Below are 21,801 nucleotides of genomic sequence, written 5' to 3'. Positions count from 1 at the left end.
CGAGGGAAAGAAGAAGAAATATCAAGGGCCTGAATAAACTGCTGAAAGAAGATTCCTGAATTGCGTCTTCCTTGCGGGCAAGGGGTCGCGACAAGTGGTGCCGAGACCCGGGAACCAGAACTTTCAGCAGTCAGGGGTGGTGCACCGGTTAGTCCCAGGTAAGTGGGATCCGCCACCAAAGCGGGGTTAGTCCCAATAAGTGGGATCCGCGATCAAAGCGGGGTTAGTCCCAGGTAAGTGGGATCCACGACCAAAGCGGGGCAGCTCCTCTGTAAAGAAAGAGAGAGCATTACATTTTATTGCAGCTGCACTGTGTACTTTCCCTTCTACTTTTGCTTTTGTTTTCTGTGTTTCTTTTGTTGTGTCATTTCGCTTTTGTTTTTTGTGCTTCTTTTGTTGTTGTGTCATGGTGCCACATCTTCAAGTCCGCTTCTCCTGGCCCTAGATGGCCTGTTACGTTCCAAGGGCCTGGAAGTGAAACATAGTACTTTACAGAGATTTTTACAGAAGATAGATATCGCTGCACCGTGGTTTGCATTTTCAGGCAGCCTTACTGTACCCCTAATCTTGCTTTCCCCCCAACATTTACGCCTTGTCAGGATCATTCTTGGGAGAAACATCAAGTTGCTAAAGGTTTCTCCCTTTACCCCTCTCTTAAGAGGCATGTTTATAACTTTAACAACAGTGCCAACTCCTCTACAGGAGTAGGTTGGTCCTGGTTTCAATGGCTGATTTCCAATGAGAAGGGGGCTTCAGCCGATATTTCTGCATTGGCTCAATTGCTGGGAGCCAAAAGCTGGCTGGCTAATGTTTCTGGCACTGTTAGGGAGAGTGAATGAGGTAATAGACTTACATCTGTTTCGTTCAACTCTCTGCTATATAATGCCACATTGCCCCCTGCAATGGTCTGTGTCCAATCCCCGTTCTTGCTCCTTTTGGCTAATGACACCTCGTCGGGGATGCTGGATTGTTCTAATGTTACCTGTCTCTTATCTGAGTGTTGGAATGGTTCTTGGACTGTAGCAGTGGTTATGAAAATTCCAACTTTTGTCCCAATCCCAGTCACTGCGGACCCAGATAAATTCCCCATTGTTGAGCTACTTAGAGTCCGCAGGGATTTTGGAATTACGGCAGCTATAGTGACAGCTGTGGCAGTGTCTGCTGCTGCAGCGGTTACAGCCGGAGTGGCCATGGCCAGTCAAGTACAAACTGCTGCCACCATTAATCAAGTTGTTCAACAAACTTCCACCATACTTGAATCCCAAAATACAATTAATCAACATATTTTGTCAGGGATTTTAGCTGCCAACCAAAGAATAGATTTACTCCAAGCTCAGGTAGAAGAATTGGCTGACTTGGTGCTTTTGGGTTGTGTTGACCAACGTGCACATTTATGTATAACCTCTGTCAGATTTAATGATTCCAGGAATGCCTCCCACATCATCGGGGAATATCTATCCGGAACCTGGTCCATGGAAGCAGAAAACTTGATCCAGTCTCAACTAACTCAGATTGCTGTTTTGAATAGCACCCGTGTCGAACCAGTGACTTTGGGTCAATTCACCAGTTGGCTATCCTCTGCCTTTTCCTTTTTTAAGGAATGGGTGGGAGTGGGCATTTTTGGTGCTATGTGTTGCTTCGGTGTTGTGCTTTGTTTGTGGCTTCTCTGTCGCCTTGAAACTCGCCATGCGCAAGAGAAAGCTATGATTGTACAGGCTCTTGCGGCCTTATGGCATTTCTCCACAAATCTGGCTTGCACATCTTAAACAGTGATTTCTGGGCATGGCCATTGCACCCCAAGTGAGTTTCACATTGCACTGGGATTGGCATGTCCTCTTCCTTATTCTCTCACAGTGCTGAATAGCCCTTGCACTCTGCAGGTCTTGTTACCATTGCACGCAGATGGGTTTCAGGACTGGTCTTTCTTCTCGGCTACAGACTCTTTACCTTCCTCTGGGGCTTAGGGATTGTGTTGCCAACTTAAATTTTGTCATCATTACCAGGCTACTTGTGTTATCCTACTTCTCACCGTCGTCACGATGCAGGATGCGAGGCAAGGCACTGCACTTGAGTGATCCCTCAACGGACCTCAAGGAAAGCATGTCCTATTGCATGCGGGTTTGACGTCCACGCCCCGCCCTACGAAAAAAGGCGTCGGCTGATGTGGGGTCAGGTCTGGGGAAGGGCCCTCCTTAGGACTGAGCCATACTATGCAGCCACTTCTGCACAGTGGGATAGGACCTCTACTCTCGCCTATATTGTTTTAAGAAAACAGAAAGGGGGAACTGTGGTGAGCCGCTTCTGCCGTTTCTGCAGACTATGGTCGCCATTACAAGATGGCGCTGGCTCTGCTGTGGTCTGTGACAAACAACTCCTTATTTGGGATAGTTGGCGCATGGTTTTTCACCACCCTATGAGAAAGCTCCACGTGGCAGCTTCGCATTGGGGCTTGAGATGCTTTATTAAGGCTGGGAGGGGCATCCGAGGGAAAGAAGAAGAAATATCAAGGGCCTGAATAAACTGCTGAAAGAAGATTCCTGAGTTGCGTCTTCCTTGTGGGCAAGGGGTCGCGACAACAGAGAAAAATTCAATAGCTAATATTTAATATATGAGAATCAATAGGTATTAATATAATCAAATTTCTCAGAGAAAATGGACTTAAAATGAAAAATTTGTTAATAAATATAGGGAACACGAAATTGGAGAGAGTTAATTCATAAAAGTGGTACATGTTTTGTCTTTATAAAATCTGCACTATAATCTTGGCCGAATGGATCACTAAGTGTTATTTTTATTATTTTTAGTACCATAACAGAGATAGTAATAGGAACGCGAGAAAGGGTAGGGAAATTTTAGATTGAAGATTTTGGAGGAGGAGCAATGTCAAATGAAACCAGTCAAATTGCAGCTGTCGAGGTGGACAACAGGAAGTAAACTCAGTTGAAACTCCAGGAGCTGAAGAGGTAGAAGAACCGCTGACACACATGGTATTGGAAGGATTAATATATGGATGATGCTAAGAGCTGTTCATCTTTTGGGATGACCACTAATGAACAAATTCAAAGGGAATAATTCAGTTCGCTGACTGATAGCTCCAATATTTGAGGTGAAAATGAAGCACATGATTGAAAGCTAAGGCAATGAAGCAACTGAAAGTTGAAAATCTGTATTGAATTATAAAAACCTCCCAGCTAGAGGCTCACTGAAGTGTTAAATTCTAAAATTCAAACATTATTTCCTCATGAGTATGCTTCTCCAATTTATATGCCCTCAAGTTTATGATAGTCAAAGGGAGAGTTCTCATGGAGAGGGAAATAGTTGCCATTTTTTTTTACAAAACTGAAATACAATAAATCAAAGCTACACTTACCCCTCTGTCAGGGGTGATATAGTTCTTGCTAATAACCTAACTTCCAAGGTAGAGACACAACCAAGAGTGAACATTCCATAAGATACTCAAATCATACTAAAAATTGTTGAAAATTCGTGGCTTATCTCATATTTTCTATACCATTTTTATGTTTTCATCATACCAATTAAAATTCGGGGGAAAAGTACTAGATAAAAGTTTGTTTGCTTGTTGTGGTATATTTGGCTAAAAATAAAAAGAAATCTGGAAAGTCTTACCATGAAGCTTTATAAACAGTTCAAATGTTGCAAGCAGGAGGCTAACATGGATGGACAATTAGTGTCTCTTAACTCTTTCTGCGGTATGGTGGTTTTTAATCGCAGCAATTTTATTATGAGTGAGAAGTCATTTCCATCTTACCTTCATCTTACCTTTGTTCATCTTTAGCATTTCAGCAAACAAATACAGAAAATTGCCATAGGGTAAAAAGGAGAAGAAAGGAGAAAACAGGAAGGTTTTTATATTCCATCTTGTTATTCTTAAAAGTATAAACAACAACAACAACAAAAATTGGCTGAAGGAGTTACTGAGAGAAAGGAAGTAACGAAATTCCACTGTGGAAATTTTGTAATCACTTTTCTAAAAATAATTATACTTGAATTGCCCAAGGAAAAATCTTACAGAAGAAACACTGTGGAAAATGAGACATTGCAATGAAAGAAACAAAGAGAAATTAAATTCAAATCAGAATATTTGTTTAATAGCTTAAGCAGTTGCTAATGTTTATATATTATGATATGAATTATAATGCTTAGATAATGAATTTGTTGCTTTTTAAAAAGTCATGAACATTTCAACTCACAACTTCTCATACTAAACAGATATGCAAATATTGTTAAGATGATTGTCTATTTTACAATAAGGTTAATTTTGGTAAAAGGCACATTAACTCTATAATCATAATAGGGCTAATCAAGACTGGGTTTGATAAAGAAAGCAACAAAGGTAAATGTTAAAGGAAAAAAAATTGCCAATTTGGATAATTTAGGCCAATACAATAATTTTTGTTTCTAAATAGAAGGGTGGAATTCTTTTGGCATGATATATTATGAAAAAAGGATGATTTCTTTTCACTTACCTTCTTTGGGGAAATGTATTAAATGCATTCTGATTGTGTATTATTGTAAGCATAAAAATTTAAGGGAATTTTGAAAATATATGGCCGCTAGCTAGCTAATATTGAATTTACATTTTGCTGAAGGTGGAATAAAACTTCTGTGAATTTTATTCTCTTCAGTTCTGATTTATTTCCATAAAATGATCATAAAAGTATATAGAGATACTTTCATTTTACTTCAGTGCACAAATTAGATGTTAAATAAAATGTTGCTTTTTACCATTAGAAATTATTTTAGTCCTTAGCCATTTTGAAATGTTCTTTTTAAATAGGATATCATTCTGTATTATTCTGATTAAATAATACATTTCAGCCATACATTTGAAATTTTGAAAATGGAAGGGGACCTCAGATCTCTTCTGTTCACATTTCATGGAGGCCGCTGAGGCTCTGTGATGCTACATGATTTGACCAAGTTCACTTAGTTAATTGAATAAAATTCTGTGGGTATTATATATTTGTATTACACAAATGAAAAATCATAAGCATATCTGCAAGTAAGGAAACAGAAGCCTAAAGTGATAATGTAGCTTGCCTAAGGACTCACAACTAATTGGTGGAAGATGCATTGTCTTCTGGAATGTTTATGTCCAAACCTCATTAATTTAATGTAATTAAATATCCAGCATGATTTTTTTCTCTGAGTTCCGGACTTTCATTTTCAGCTGAAATTGCCATCTTCAATTCCTATAGACATTTCAAAATTAACATGTTCAATATTTAAATTATGATTTTTTTTCCATGAAAATTGTTTTTTCACTGTCACTCCGTCTTATCCATCTTAAAGTCTTATCCATCTCAGCTAAATATATGATCACATTATTTAATCCAGAAACTGAACAGTCATTAAATTCTCCCTTTTTCTGACCTGCCACATTCAAGTCATGTTCAAAGAGATGTTAATATGTCATCTTTTCTGAACTGCCATCTCACTCCAGAACAATTGTGTTGCCTTCATTATCATCTCATTACCAACACTGTGATGACTTCCTTTCCATCTCCATACAAGGGCCCTTTTACCTGTGTGAAGAGTAAACAAAAACGTGTAATTCTTCTTCTGAAAACTGAATAGATAACCCTTATACTTAAAACCAAACTAATTACCATAGTCTATGATTTGCATGGCCTAAGTGCACCCTAACCTCTTTAAATTAATCTTTTATTCACTTTCCCCATCATTCATACTTTTGTAGTTATCCTTTCTGTTCTCTGCACTCTTAAGTCTTTCCTACTTTAGGTCTTTGACATTATTTCTTGGAGTATTCTTCCTCCTACTTTCCTAATGGTCAAGATTAGGTGACATCTTCTGTGGCAGTATCTAATATGGCCTTAAAAGGTCTCTCTACCTTCTGGTATTCATGACCTGTGTTATACCCTTTGTTTAATTGATTTCATTTTAACCTATTGGATATCTTGATTATTTGATTAGGTTATAAAGATTCTGACTTCTGTTTTACTAGCAGTTTTTCTCTCTTGCTGGCTTCAATGAAACAAACCATTATGCTGGCATGTTCAAGTGGCCAGGACCTGAAGGTTGAAATAGTATCTTTCAACCACAGTTTCAAAATTTTGAAAATGAAAGGAGACTTCACTTCTCATCTGTTCATGTTTCATGGGATAGAACTGAGGCTCTGTGAGGCTACTGAGTCAAGTTTAACTAAGTTCACTTAGTTAATTGAATAATAATACTTTGGAGGCATTATATATTTGCATTTCACAAATGAAATCTACTAAAGCCCTCAGCCTAATAACCCAAACAAAACTGAATTCTCTCAAAAATTGCATAACTGGGTTTGGCAGAGTTTTTTTTTTTTTTTTTTTTTTCCTAATCAAGCCTCCAGATGAGACCCCAGCCCTGGATGATCATGAGAGATTCTAAAGAGGAGGAACCATACTAACTTGATTCCAGCTTCCCGATCCAGAGAAACTGTGAGATAATAAATATGTGTTGTACTAAGCTACCAAACTTGTTGTAATTTGTTATGCAAAATATATATGTAAGACATTCTCTCAGGGAGCATTCACTAAGTATCCTAAAGTAGATCTCCCTTTACCTCCACTCCTCATCTGGTCAGGCTAACTAGCATAAGTGAGTTTTCAAGTATTGAAATGATATATGCATTACTGGTTTATTGATGGCCTCTATTATTGACCCAGCCTCCTCTTTTCTTTCTTTGTAGCCTTTATGTGGTATTTAGGGCTGCAAAATTCTCATTCAGGACAGTGTAGTGTTCCTTCATCTTCATCTTCTTTCAATACATGTTTGGGCTCTTGAAAAAAAATTCTCCTTCACCATTGTATTATGAATGGAAATACAGGCCAATTAGGGTTTGCAGTTAGGTATCTTTCACAATATTACTATCTTTCCTATTTCAATACAAAGAAGAAACATGGGTAGTATAGTTAATCTGGTCAGTCATGCCTCAGTGGCTGCTTGCTTATGACTTTCAGGGAATTATTTTTTGTGTGGTTAATCAGGAAAATGGCTTTACTTCTCCACTTTACAATGATTTTGTAGACACAGTCAGAGGCCAGAAGTGCTAAATCCACCTTGAACCCTTCAGGTAGTTCAGAGGGCTTCTGTCTCGCATGCAGCACCTCAGAATAATAATTCTTCTTTTGGGAATACTTACAACTAAGGTAACTCAGTAGTTCAAGTGAAGCATCTGTCAAAATTGTCTGATTCTACATTTGTGAAGCACAGTGTAATTATCATAATGCACTCAAGTATTTTGCTCAAAATAATTTTAAATGATTTTGAGCAGATTGATAGTCCTAAAATTCAACAGAAGAAGTAGAATTATTTGATTTTTGTTGTTGTTTATGCTTTTTCCAAAAAGCTGTTTTTCAATTGTTGCATAATGGTTGCTGGTAATTGCTATGTCCCTCTTCTCACCTATCTCTGTTGATAGATATAGATAGATAATGTATGTGAACATACACATGCACATACATACAAATGTATAAATATACTTACACATACATGAGTATACACACTTTTTCAAATGAAAATATTAGCTTAATTAAAATGCTAGTGATTAAAAATTGGTTTTCAACTTATTGCATTTCATTAGAAATATTACAGTTCATAAATTGTCACATTTTCTTTTATTTAATCCATTGGCATGTTGTCACAGGTGGAGTGAGTTAATGTGGACTCTCCCTTTTTCCAAGTGTTAGTAGATCATTACTGAAGGGAAATAGATCAGGTTCATCAAAGCTATCAATACAATCTTTCCAGAATGAGGTTGTTTGTTCTAGGTTTCCACCAGAAGAGAGAATATTAGGATTGTACTTATGTTACAGTTTTACAAAAGTATTTTTGAGAAATTGTAGCCATAAAGAAATGTTTACTATTCCAGAGTTACTGCCATTAATATTTCACTCAACTAAATTGTAAATTTGAATTTCTTCATTGTTGTAATCTACCTAATGTATTAAAAGTATAAAGGTAATAGCTTCAAATTTACTTTAGCTTTATTCAAATTCTCTTTAGCCTCATTGTTTCTTTCATGCATTGTAATGAGGCAAATCTATTTAAGGTTTAGTTTGAGTGTATTTAAAAATTAATTTTCCTTTATTAAGTAAGAAAGCTACATATTTAGCTTTTAGGTCAAATTAATTATATGAACAGTATGATATCATTAATTTTCACTAATAAGAATAAAAAAGTAAATTTGAGTCAATCCTGAATGACTCCCTATTGCATTGCTTATGTGCCATAAAATCTCTGGTATATATAGTGCCAAGAATTATAGAGGACATACAATAAGAGTCGCTATGATGTGTGGCTACTCGGGAGAGTAATCAAAGCTATCTGAGCACATTCAAAACCTTTGCAATTAAAAATTGAAGCAGAGAATTAAAATTCAAAATTTAATGATTTGAGTTATAATAGTAAAAATTTGATTTTAGCTGACGTATTCCATGTAATTAGTCCTAAGAATATTTTAGTTTTGTTTTAAATTTTATTTAATTTTGTTTTGCTACTTGGATCATGCTGTCTTTTATTTACTCACTTGGTATAAGACACAGCCAAAATGTGGACATGAGAAATAACTTTAGGCAATTTCTGGGACAGGTATTACTTAATACTGATAAGAGATAAATAAAGGCATACTGAAATTAAAAAAAAAAAAAAAAAAAAAACTATGTGAACAGACAGCTCCAGACCACAGGGGTTTTGGGGTTCCAGCAATGGGGCATGAGAAGGAGACTTTTGTAGGGTCTAGCAGAAACAAGGCAAATGAAATATTTGAATTATTTAAGTAGAGATGTAGCCTCATTTGGATCATTCCAGTGGAAAATCCCTTATAAGAGGTTAGTTAGTGGTTTCTCTTTGGTTAAACTTAAGTAGAGGAATAGCCTTAGTTAGGGGTTAGTTGGCAGATGCTGATCAGCCTAGAATATAGTTTTCGGCCGCCCCCTCCCCCTGCACCGGCAAGGTAGAGGGAACTGTGACCACGCACAGAGCAGGCCCAGCGGCCTGCTGAGGGGCAGAGCCACCCCCCACCCCCCGCGCCTGCCAGGTGACCACCGACAGAAAAGGCCCAGTGGCCCGCGGTGGGACAGAGCTTCCAATCACTCCTGCAAGGTAGGCGGGCCTGCGACCCACCGGCAGAAGAGGAGCAGCGGCCTGCTGAGAGGCTGAGCCGCCCCCTCCCCCTGCGCCGGCAAGGTAGAGGGAACTGTGACCACGCACAGAGCAGGCCCAGCGGCCTGCTGAGGGGCAGAGCCGCCCCCCACCCCCCGCGCCTCCCAGGTAGGTGGAACGGGGACCACCGACAGAAAAGGCCCAGTGGCCCGCGGCGGGACAGAGCTTCCAATCACTCCTGCAAGGTAGGCGGGCCTGCAACCCACTGGCAGAAGAGGAGCAGCGACCTGCTGAGAGGCAGAGCCGCCCCCTCCCCCCAGCGCCTGCAAGGTAGACGGAACTGTGACCACCATCAGAACAGGCCAGACTTGCAACCAAGAGACAGAACAGGCCCAGTGGCCTGAGGAAGGGTAGAGCCGGCCCCCCCCCCCGCGCCTGCAAGGTAGGCGCACCTGCGACCCATTGGCAGTACAGCCCCAGAGGCCTGCAGAGGGGCAGTGCCGCTGCCTGCGCCTGCAAAGTAGACAGAACTGTGACCACCGACAGAACAAGCCTAGCGGCCCGCAGAGGGACAGAGCCGCCGCCCGCGCCTGCGAGGGAGACTTTGCAACTATACAAGACCAATATAAATATATAGGGGGAAAATTCAATAGCACAACAGTTTCACCAAGTAGAAAGGAACGCGAACAGTATGAAGAGACAAGGAAAGAAAGGACCACAAGCATTGCAGGTCAACTCAACGTTAGAAGAGGTAATAGCTGCAGCAGATGGAATGTCAGATAAAGAATTCAGGATATACATGCTTCAGATGATCTGGAGTCTCAAGGAAGACATCAGACAGCAAAATCAGACAATGAAAGATCACTTCAACAATGAATTACATAAACAAATCCAAGAAGCAAAAGATCAACTATACAGGGAAATAGAGGTTATAAAAAACAAACAGAAATCCTAGAAATGCAGGAAGCAATAAGCCAACTTAAAAACTCAATTGAGAATACTACCAGCAGAGTAGAACACTTAGAAGACAGAACATCAGACAATGAAGATAAAGTATTTCAACTTGAAAAGAACATAGACAGCTCAGCAAGACTGTTAAGAAACCATGAGCAGAACATCCAAGAAATATGGGATAACATCAAGAGACCAAATTTAAGAGTCATTGGGATACAGGAAGGGACAGAGTTTCAAACCAAAGGAATGAGCAATCTATTCAATGAAATAATACGAGAAAACTTCCCAGACTTGAAGAATGAGACAGAACCCCAAATCCTAGAAGCCTACAGGACGCCGAATGTGCAAAATCATAAGAGACCCACACCTAGACACATTATAATGAAGATGCCCAACATACAGAATAAGGAGAGAATTTTAAAAGCTACAAGAGAAAGGAAGCAGATCACATTTAGGGGTAAGCCAATCAGGATAACAGCTGATCTTTCAACACAGACTCTGAAAGCTAGAAGATCCTGGAATAACATATTTCAAACACTGAAAGAAAATGGGCTCCAACCAAGAATTGTGTTTCCAGCGAAATTAAGCTTCAGGATGGAAGATGAAATTAAAACCTTCCACGATAAACAAAAGTTTAAAGAATTCGCAGCTAGAAAACCATCTCTTCAAAACATCCTTGGCAAAACATTACAGGAAGAGGAAATGGAAAATAACAATGAAAACCAACAGTGGGAGGTAGGACCCTAAAGGGGGGAAAATAATCAAAGAGGAAAACAAACCATGTTTAGTAACATAAATAAACAAATATGGCTGGAAGAACAACCCATATCTCAATAATAACCCTAAATGTTAATGGCTTAAACTCACCAATCAAGAGACGCAGGCTAGTAGAATGGATCACAAAACAAGACCCAACAATATGCTGCCTACAGGAGACTCATTTGATAGGAAAAGACATACATAGGCTGAAGGTGAAAGGTTGGGAAAAATCATATCACTCATATGGACTTCGGAAACAAGCAGGAGTATCCATACTCATATCAAATAAAATAGATTTCAAGCCCAAGTTAATCAAAAGGGATAAAGAGGGACACTACATACTGCTCAAGGGAACCATACTCCAACAAGACATAACAATCATAAATATATATGCCCCAAACAATGGTGCAGCTATGTTCATCAAACAAACTCTTCTCAAGTTCAAGAGTCTAATAGACCACCATACAATAATCATGGGAGACTTCAACACACCTCTCTCGCCACTGGACAGATCTTCCAAACAAAAGTTGAATAAGGAAACTATAGAACTCAATAACACAATTAATAACCTAGAATATAGTTTTCTAGAAAACTATTTTTACTGAGTTGGATTTTGGTTATTGACATAGAAACCCAGATTCCTGAAATGTCTTAGTCTAATAGCGTTTAATGAATTTTTAAAAAAATATTCTTTGTTAAAGCAAATGTAGGAAGGAATTAGAAATTTTTTTCTGCTCTGTGGCTGGGATATTGCTTCCCTATGGTAAAATGTTGGTGAAAAATTAATTGCTGAGCTAATATTTTCTAACACATCTGATAAAATTACTTCAAATAGCTTATAATATTACTTTCAAGATTGAATTAGAAATTCAGCATTAAGCATTATTAAATTGCTCATCGTATATTAAAACAGAATCTCAAAATCAAAATTATTTAGGATTATTTCTTTGTTTGGTGAACTGTGAAACTAAGGTTTCCTTGTTTCATTTTGGTGTTAGAAATCCACAAATAGAAGGCACGAGTAAGCAAGCACAAGTGATCAACCTCTGATAAAAATATAATACTTCATTTTCCTCTCTTGAAACTACCATTTTTTTCTCTGTTTCATTAAGCTGGCAATTGAAATCAATACTCGGAATCAAACACCACCTTTACTTATCATAATGTGTATAGTGTTTGGTTTGTTGTCTTGTTGTCCAATCTTTCCAAGCTACTCCCTGCCCATTTTTCATTTTGAAGTGTTCAGAAGTTAATGAAGCCCTCTGCATGGCTCCGGTCTTCAGAAACACTTCTAGGAAACAGGCTTTGCCGGTGTGCTCTAATCTCCTTTAGTACAAATGGTCAGCATGACATATATTTTTGCCCTTATGCTTTATTTTTTGAACATTTGTGATTTAGCAGGAAAAGGCTGGACCCCCGTGGAATCTTATCGAAACACTGCAGAGTGCTGGAATGCATCATGCTATTGATATTAATAAGAAGAAAAATTAGCCACTGCAACAGATGCTGGGAAATGTTTGAAGTCACAGAGAGAGGCTTTCTTCAGAATGGAGCCAAAAGAAAACAGGACAACAGGGAAATAGATCTGAGGGGGGTTTTAAAAGTATGGAAATCAAACAAAGCTGTTGTGAATAATAGTTTCCTATTGGATTAAGTTAAAATGTCTAGGTAAGCATGATGTGTGTTTGTGCTATGGATGTAAGGACAGAAAATATGTCCACATGGGACAATGAAGTTGAGAAAATGTAAATTTTGGCTGCGAATATAATTAATAGGTCCAAGTGGTTTTTATTTTTTCTGTTTTGTAAATTCTCTCAGTTATTCACTTACATACCTAGTGGAGAATTATAAATAATGAGTCAGATGAGTAGATTTATATGTAATTATAAATTAGATTGACATTCTAAATTAGTTTGTTATCTAGACAAAATCAAAGAAAGATAAGATAAAATTACGAGGGATTTTTACTTCAAATATTGCTAGTAAAAAGTTCATCATTTACCTCTCTTATTGTTTCTTTTGCTGAGAAAAACCTTTTTAGTTTGAGTAAGTCCCATTTGTTGATTCTAGTTATTAACTTTTGTGCTATGGGTGTCCTATTGAGGAATTTGGAGCCCGAACCCACCGACTGTAGATCGTAGCCAACTTTTTCTTCTATCAGACGGCGCGTCTCTGATTTGATATCAAGCTCCTTGATCCATTTTGAATTCACTTCACTGGGAAGAAATCTTTACTCCTCACACTTCAGATAGAGCCCTAATATCCAGAGTATACAAAGAACTCAAAAAATTAGACAATAAGAGAACAAACAACCCAATCAACAAATGGGCCAAGGACCTGAACAGACACTTCTCAGAGGAGGACATACAGTCAATCAACAAGTACATGAAAAAATGCTCACCATCTCTAGCAGTCAGAGAAATGCAAATCAAAACCACCCTAAGATACCATCTCACTCCAGTAAGATTGGCAGCCATTAGGAAGTCAAACAACAACAAGTGCTGGCGAGGATGTGGGGAAAAGGGTACACTTGTACATTGCTGGTGGGACTGCAGATTGGTGCAGCCAATTTGGAAAGCAGTATGGAGATTTCTTGGAAAGCTGGGAATGGAGCCACCATTTGACCCAGCTATTCCCCTTCTTGGTCTATTCCCTAAAGACCTAAAAAGAGCATGCTGCAGGGACACTGCTACATCAATGTTCATAGCAGCACAGTTCACAATAGCAAGACTGTGGAACCAACCTAGATGCCCTTCAATAGATGAATGGATAAAAAAATGTGGCATTTATACACAATGGAGTATTACTCTGCATTAAAAAATGACAAAATCATAGAATTTACAGGGAAATGGATGGCATTAGAGCAGATTATGCTAAGTGAAGCTAGCCAATCCCTAAAAAACAAATGCCAAATGTCTTCTTTGATATAAGGAGTGTAACCAAGAACAGAGTAGGGACGAAGAGCAGGAGAAGATTAACATTTAACAGGGATGAGAGGTGGGAGGGAAAGGGAGAGAGAAGGGAAATTGCACGGTAATGGAAGGAGACCCTCAGGGTTATACAGTGGAGGGGGTAGAGAGAGAGGAGGGAGGGGAGAGGTAGGGAGGGGGGAGGGTGGAGGATGGGAAAGGCAGCGGAGCACAACAGACACTAGTATGGCAATTTGTAAATCAATGGATGTGTAACTGATGTGATTCTGCAATCTGTGTATGGGGTGAAGGTGGGAGTTCATAACCCACTTGAATCAAAGTGTGGAATATGATATGTCAAGAAATTTGTAATGTTTTGAACAACCCACAATAAAAAATTAAAAAAAAAAAGTTCATCATTGAGATCTTTTATTTTTAGGTTGACTCTTTACATAGTCATACATATAAGGCAGTTGCCAAATCCACTTAATTTAAAGGTAAAAGCAAAAGGGAATTGAAACATTTTAATAAAGCAAAACTAAAATGGTTAGTAGACATATTTATTTTTCTTAAACAAGACAGAATTAATTGAAGGATTATATATATATGTGTATATATATATATATATATATATATATATATATATAATTTCTTCTCAGATAACTTCTTTACTCTGAGGTATTTACTAAGTATACTTGCTTATTAGATGAATGAATGAATGAAGAATTCCCAGGAAAATAAATTGAAAATCTTTCTTACTGTTGACCAAATACAGATTCTATCTAAATGCTAATTAAAATGTTACTTCACAGAGTTACAAAGTGAAATGATTAATAGACCACAGACTGTATTCAAGGTGGGGCAAGACTGTTATAGATGGAACTACCTCAGGCTGCCACAGGGGAAACAGACCAAGAAGAATATCCAAAAACCCCTACATCTGCAGACAAAAACTGATTGTTGGCTCAGTGGGTGATATCCTGAAGTTGAGAATAAGTATAAAAATATGAATCTAGTGGTGGGAAAAGGAGCGGTAAATAAAGCAGATACTGAGAAGGAATCTGTATTCTTGCTCGGCAGCCCTGGGAGAGGTAAAAAATTATCACACAAAATCTAGTAAATCCTGGGAACTAAATTATGACATCTTTGACAGTCAGAGAGGGTGGTGGATAATTCTAAGAAATTGTATGGGCAGATTTTTTTTTAAGACTAGGAGAGAGTATTCTACTCTATTTCAATGTGTGTGAAGTTAATTTGGGGAAGGAAACGAGACTGAGGCCATACCCATGGTTCAGAAGGGGAATTTCATTTTAAATGTTGGAAAGAGGAGCACTGCCACATTTTTCTAAATTGGTAGTGCAGACCACCCTGTGATGACAGCAGGACCCAAACTTCCTCCTCCTTCTTTAACCTCTGTTTCAGTTGATGATAGCACTGTCCTCACTGGAAAGCTAAGGTGGTCCTTGACTCTTGCCTGGACATTTCCACTGTTCAATGCTAGTACTCATATTAGAGTCTTACAGTAAAAGAATTTAGAAGTTTTCAAAGAAAATGTCAAATCTACTGCTTCTTATAATGTGAACTAACATTTTATCTTTAGGATAGGTTTCCTTTACTTCATCTCATTTGCTCTTCATAACCATCTGTTGGTTGGCATTAAGCTAACTTTAAAGATTAGGGGATTAAGATTCAGAGACAGCAATTTGTTTTCTTGCAGTAATGTAGCTAGTAAATAATGTAACCAAGATTATAATCCAGATCAGCAACACCAGGTGTGATACACTTTCATTTTATTTACATTTTTCTGATTTTTAATGGTAGGAATCTTTCGTTGTAGTCAATCAGATACCAAAGCTGATGGAGCAGTCACTATCTTGGACCTTGGAAGTCATCTTGCCAGAGGAAAAAGAGAGCTCTGGAAGTACTTTTAGTGTGCACAGCATCTAAAACGTGACATTGTCTCAGATATGGACTAGCATGTCACTAACACATGAGCATTGTCTAATCTGATAATTGTATAATGTCTGCCAGAAGGAAGGGTGGCAAATCTAGCATTTCACAAATTATATATAGGATCAACACATCACACCAACTATAAGGGCAATCATACAAAATAAGCATTACCAACTCTAAGGGAACCAATGACACAAATACAAGTTCTCATGGTATGTGTTTATGAATGTGTGTGTGTGTGTGTGTGGTTGTGCTTCCATAGCTTGATGGTTCTTGCTCCCCACGCAAACACAATTCCTGTCTCCTCATTCCCCCTAACTTATGAAAAAGCCTGAGACTCTAGATGTCATTCAGATGAAAACGCTTATATTGAATTCCATGTACATAATGGTGAAGGCAGCCGCCAGAGGAAAAGAGAACACCTGTACTTACCAGGAAAGTAGGTACCACTGTTTTGTGGGCTGTGGAAAGTAAGCCTACAGGTTAAATCACCAAGTCACCTTTACTTTTAGCCCAAAGTGATGTGTTTGTATGTACACTTGTGTGTGTTGATTAATTTTAGTCCGGTTCATTAGAGAGCTTTTTCTATTGAATAGATTTTTATTATGTCAAATAGCCCTATAATAAGGATGTTATTTGGGAAGTCCAATTCTGGTCAGTTTCTACTTATTATGTCAAAGGTAGTGAAATCAATGCAACTCGGTGTTACATTGTTATAGATCTTAAAATACACATAGCATTTACAGGCTTTCATTGATAATGAAGTGCTCTAGCTCAGAAAGGATTTATACACACAATTTGTTCGATACAATTAATCACATGTTGCCATTGAACCACAAGAGTGCCAGGAAGTAAAATCCTATTATGTGCCAGGAATTGAAGAGAATGGGAAATATTGGCAGATAGTATTAATGACTGAAGTACATCTGTAGTCACTACCTGAAATTCAGATGGAGTGCCAACTGCCTGTGAACCCAAGTTTTGCACTGACAACGTTTTAAGACGTGTCTACCAGCTCTTTCTCATCTTATGCTTCAGTTTGTTGGATTTCTGACTCCTTCTCTTGCTAATGCTTAGTGTCTACCAGCTCCTTAAACTTCAACTTGTTCATCCTAAATAATGCTTTGCAATAACTTTCCCAGCCTAGAAGAACACTGCCGACCATCCCTCCTGGTATTCATGCTCTAACTCCCCAGTTGCTTCCTCATCTGCTTGTTTCCTTGTCCCATAATGCAAAGGATTTCCAAGTTGAAATTTAACAATGCTGCCATTTCATGTGACTGCACACATTTCTAACAGTATTGTAAGAGTTTCTGGCAGCAAAGTTGGCTGACGCGAAAGTGTTTCCTAAACTGAAACATAGACCAGTTTATGACTGGGAGGTCACAAAGTTCTGACTAGCAGCGTAGCTCTTCACTCACAAATACAGCCATTGGGGTCATTGTACCATTTTCCTGCATCCAAGAAGTGAAATTTCACAAAGGAATTGGTTCCACTTAGAAACTGGAGCCGTAGGTCAAATCTGAATGTCTGCAGAAGAAGCTTTTGATAGCTGCTTACTTTCTCTTGAGTCAGCAAGGAATCTTAAGCTCTGTGGAGGATTGGGGATTTTTTTTTTTAACCTGTATGTGAATCATCAAGCATAGTAAAGGTTACCACCTATAACACTGTGTACAGTTGTTACTTGAAAAATCTATTTAAGTCACTCAAATTGTTCATCAGACTCATCCCTCGTGTCTGTGTCTAAATTAATATGATCTGTGAGAAAAATGTATAGAAGATTTTCAACCCATACATTGAAAATAATAGCTCTCCTTGATATTTAGTAGGATACTGTCCAATAGAAATGTAAAGTTAGCTACCTATGTGATCTTATATTTTTAGCAACTCTGTATAGTATAAAAAGAAAAAGGTGAATTTTTTTATTATTATTATTTTATTAGTTACCCATGACAGTACAATGATCTTGACAATTCATACATTTGAATCAAATAGGATATAATTTCTCATTTTTCTGATTGTACAGGTTGCAGAATCACATTGGTCATACAGTCACCTATATACATACAGCAATAATAATGTCTGTTTTATCCTGCTGCCCTTCCTATCCCCCTTTCCCTCCCCTCACCCCATCACATCTCTCTACCCAATCTAATGTGACACACTTTTGTTTTTTTAAGAAAAAGGTGAATTTAAAAAAAATATTTTTAGTTGTAGATGGACACAATACCTTTATTTTATTTATTTTAATGTGGCGCTGAGGATGGAACCTAGTGCCTCATACATGCAAGGAAAGCACTTCACCATTAAGCCACATTCCCAGCCCAGGTGAATCATTTTAATAATGTACTTAAGACAATAGTTTTGAAATAGTTTCACACACACTCAATGCAAACATTTTCAAAGACCTATTTTTAGAATCATTTTTGTTTGGAGCAAGTTTTCCAAATCTGATATACATCTTATATTTATAGCACATCTTATCTCAAGTTAGACTAGATATGGTTCAAATTTCAATAACCCCACATAGTTAGTGGCTACCATATTGGGCAGTCATATTCTAGCAGATTTTTCAACCAGTTAAGAAAGGTTGTTAAAAATCATAGCTACAACTTTTCTTTAACTTGATATTGGGCAAAAAGACAACTATCTAGTGTATTTGGCAACATACCTAGTATATGTTTCAGTCCCAGTATATAGCAAGTGCTTAATAAATGTTTAGTTAAGAGCCGCCCCATCCCCCCGCGCCTGCAAGGTAGACAGAACTGTGACCACCCACAGAACAGGCCCAGTGGCCTGCTGAGGGGCAGAGCCGCCCCTTCCCTCAGCGGCTGCAAGGTAGGCGGAACTGTGACTACCGACGGAAAAGGCCCAGTGTCCCGCGGAGGGGCAGAGCTGCCAACCACGCCTGCAAGGTAGGCGGGCCTGCGACCCACCTGCAGAACAGGCCCAGTGTCCTGCTGAGGGGCAGAGCCGCCCCCTCCCCCCCGCGCCTGCAAGGTGGGCGGAGCTATGACCACCAATAGAACAGGTGCAGCGGCCTGCTGAGGGGCAGAGCCGCCCCCCCCCCACGCCTGCAAGGTAGGCGGAACTGTGACCACCGCTGGAAAAGGCCCAGTGGCCCGCGGAGGGGCAGAGCTACCAACCATGCCTGCAAGGTAGGCGGGCCTGCGACCCACCGGCAGGACAGGCCCAGAATTCCGCGGAGGGGCAGAGCTGCCACACGTGCCTGCAAGGTAGGCGGACCTGCGACCACCAACAGAACAGGCCAGACCTGCAACCGACACACAGAACAGGCCCAGCGGCCTGCGGAAGGGTAGAGCTGCCCCCCCCGTGCCTGCAAGGTAGGCAGACCTGCAACCACCGACAGAACAAGCCTAGCGGCCCACAGAGGGGCAGAGCATTAGAGCAGATTATGCTAAGTGAAGCTAGCCAATCCCTAAAAAACAAATGCCAAATGTCTTCTTTGATATAAGGAGAGTAACTAAGAACAGAGTAGGGACGAAGAGCATGAGAAGAAGATTAACATTAAACTGGGATGAGAGGTGGGAGGGAAAGGGAGAGAGAAGGGAAATTGCATGGAAATGGAAGGAAACCCTCAGGGTTTTACAAAATTTCATACAAGAGGAAGTGAGGGGAAAGGGGAAAATAATACAAGGGGGAGAAATGAATGACAGTAGAGGGGGTAGAGAGAGAAGAGGGAAGGGGAGGGGAGGGGAGGGGGGATAGTAGATGATAGGAAAGGCAGCAGAATACAACAGACACTAGTATGGCAATATGTAAATCAATGGATGTGTAACTGATGTGATTCTGCAATTTGTATACGGGGTAAAAATGGGAGTTCATAACCCACTTGAATCAAAGTGTGAAATATGATATATCAAGAACTATGTAATGTTTTGAACAACCAACAATAAAAAATTAATAAAAAAGAGGAAAAAAAATTCTATTTATATATAATATATTCAGATATATTCAAAATAAAAAATATGTTTAGTTAATAATTTAAAGGTTCAATTTACAAATATTTGCATATTTATTTCATAGCTACTATGTGCCAGATAGTTGCCTAAGCACTGCAGAATTCAGTAGTGACCAAATAGACAAAAATTCTTGCATAGATTTAACTACTAATAGTTGATTCTTTTAAGCTGATGCCTACTAGAATTTGAAAAATACATAAACAATGTATCTGCTAAGTCAACAGCTTGTGTTTGGGATGAATTTTTCACTCCTAATTACCTTCTCTGTTAATGATCTCTATGATTCCATCTACTGCACATCAGCTATTGCTCTCTTGCTGCCTGGAAACTTTTTTCTGCAATATTACATATTTCCTTTTTCAAAAGACCTAAGGCTTCTCACTATTTTTCAGGCAGAATAGATATTTTATCTTATTTATTTTCTACTCGTTACTCATAAAAATCTCTGTTCCGGTCTCTTATCATGTCATTCACTTTGGATTATCATAATACATCAATTATTTTCTAAAAGACCTTTAATTGTTTTAGCTCTTATAACTAAGGGACTGGCATGGGACAGATGCTCAGGGAAAGTGATAGTATACCTGCTCCCTAACTCAATTCCTTATATCCTGTTCTGACCCCAAAGTACCTGCACGCATGGATTATGTGCCACAATGTTTCTACTGACATTTTTGTATATTATCAGTATTTCTTCCAACTGAAATATCTTAAAAGGCTATTAGAAGAAAGGTTAGCATCCAAATTATAGGGAAACACTGGGAGAAGATCTAGTCTATCACATCATGTTTCAATAGCTCTCCTCAGGACAGAGCCATCCCTGACTTTGTATCCAAGTCATAGTCTATTATTCTAATTTTCTCACCCCTATTGTTTTCTGGGCATGTTTCTTAGGTTTGGTGGGTTTGCAATGTAAATACAGGAAGGATTCTTCTAAACCATTTATTCTAAATTGAATAAAAATGGTAAATTATTACCCACCCAGCTTTTCAGGTTCACACTTCATGAAACATTAAATGCAAGAACACTTTCATCAGACTTTGTTTTGATTCAGCTTTATCTATATGCATCTGAGAAGTTGTGGTTCCTGCTTGTGACATTGTCATTGGATTTGGTATTTTGCATCTTCTGGACTTCATTCTGGGGTTTTAGGGAGCCTGTGTCTGCATTTCTAAGATTACTGCTAATTGGTAACACAGGTTTACCTGCCAAATGTGGGATTGTGGGATTCTCTATTCAGTTAAGTGTGATGCCAGTATACCATATAGAATAATTTTGTCACTCCCAACAAGAGAGAGAGAGAGAGAGAGAGAGAGAGAGAGAGAGAGAGAGAGAGAGAGAATGAGAATTTTTAAAAATTGGTAGAATATGATCTCCTGATTTCACAAGGTTCAACCAGCAGGGTATTTTTCCATTATTAATCTCAATTTCTATTTTTGTTTGCTTATTTCTTTTTCTTTTCTTTTTTTGCTTTCAGGAAATGAAGAGGTATCTCAGATTAATTTTATTGTCTTCCCAGAAAAAAAAGAGTTTACTAATTTGCCAGTTTCCAACACCAACATTTGTGTCTTTTGGATACGCATGGAAGAATGGAAGATATAGATGTTGGTAAAACTTAGTTTGTAGTAGGAAAAAAAGAAATTAGAAATTGATGCAACTTTTGGCCTTACCATCCAGATGAACTTACAAGGATGCAAATCCCTTTCATCTACATATTGAGGATCATAATAAATTTCCCTTAGAAATTTGGTGAATAAGGAAAGGGTATAAAGTATACGAAGTCTATTGTTTGGAATTGATGATAGATAAATACTAATTTTCTCCTTATCCCAATTTTTCTTTTTCTTCAGGATATGAAAATATTATTTTATGGATTTCTTTTCCATCTAAAAATTAACGCATAGAACTTTCCTTAAAATTTTATTTTAGTATACTCTTCCCTGTCTTCAAGGAGAATATAGAAAATATCCAAACCTTCTTTGATGTGAAGTATATCACTGATGGCTTTTTAATTACACTATTCCTCTCTTTTTCTCATTTTATGGCTTGGGTATGAGATATCCCCTGAAAAGCTCATGTATGAGACAATGCAGGAATGCTAAGAGTAAAAATGATTAGATTGT

This window comes from Marmota monax, unplaced genomic scaffold, assembly GCF_021218885.2.
Source record: "Marmota monax isolate L192 unplaced genomic scaffold, Marmota_monax_Labrador192_F-V1.1 WCK01_AAM20220418_F8-fsc00016, whole genome shotgun sequence".
Lineage (NCBI taxonomy): Eukaryota > Metazoa > Chordata > Mammalia > Rodentia > Sciuridae > Marmota > Marmota monax.
The sequence above is the reverse complement of the archived record's forward strand: the minus strand, read 5'-3'. Positions refer to the sequence as shown.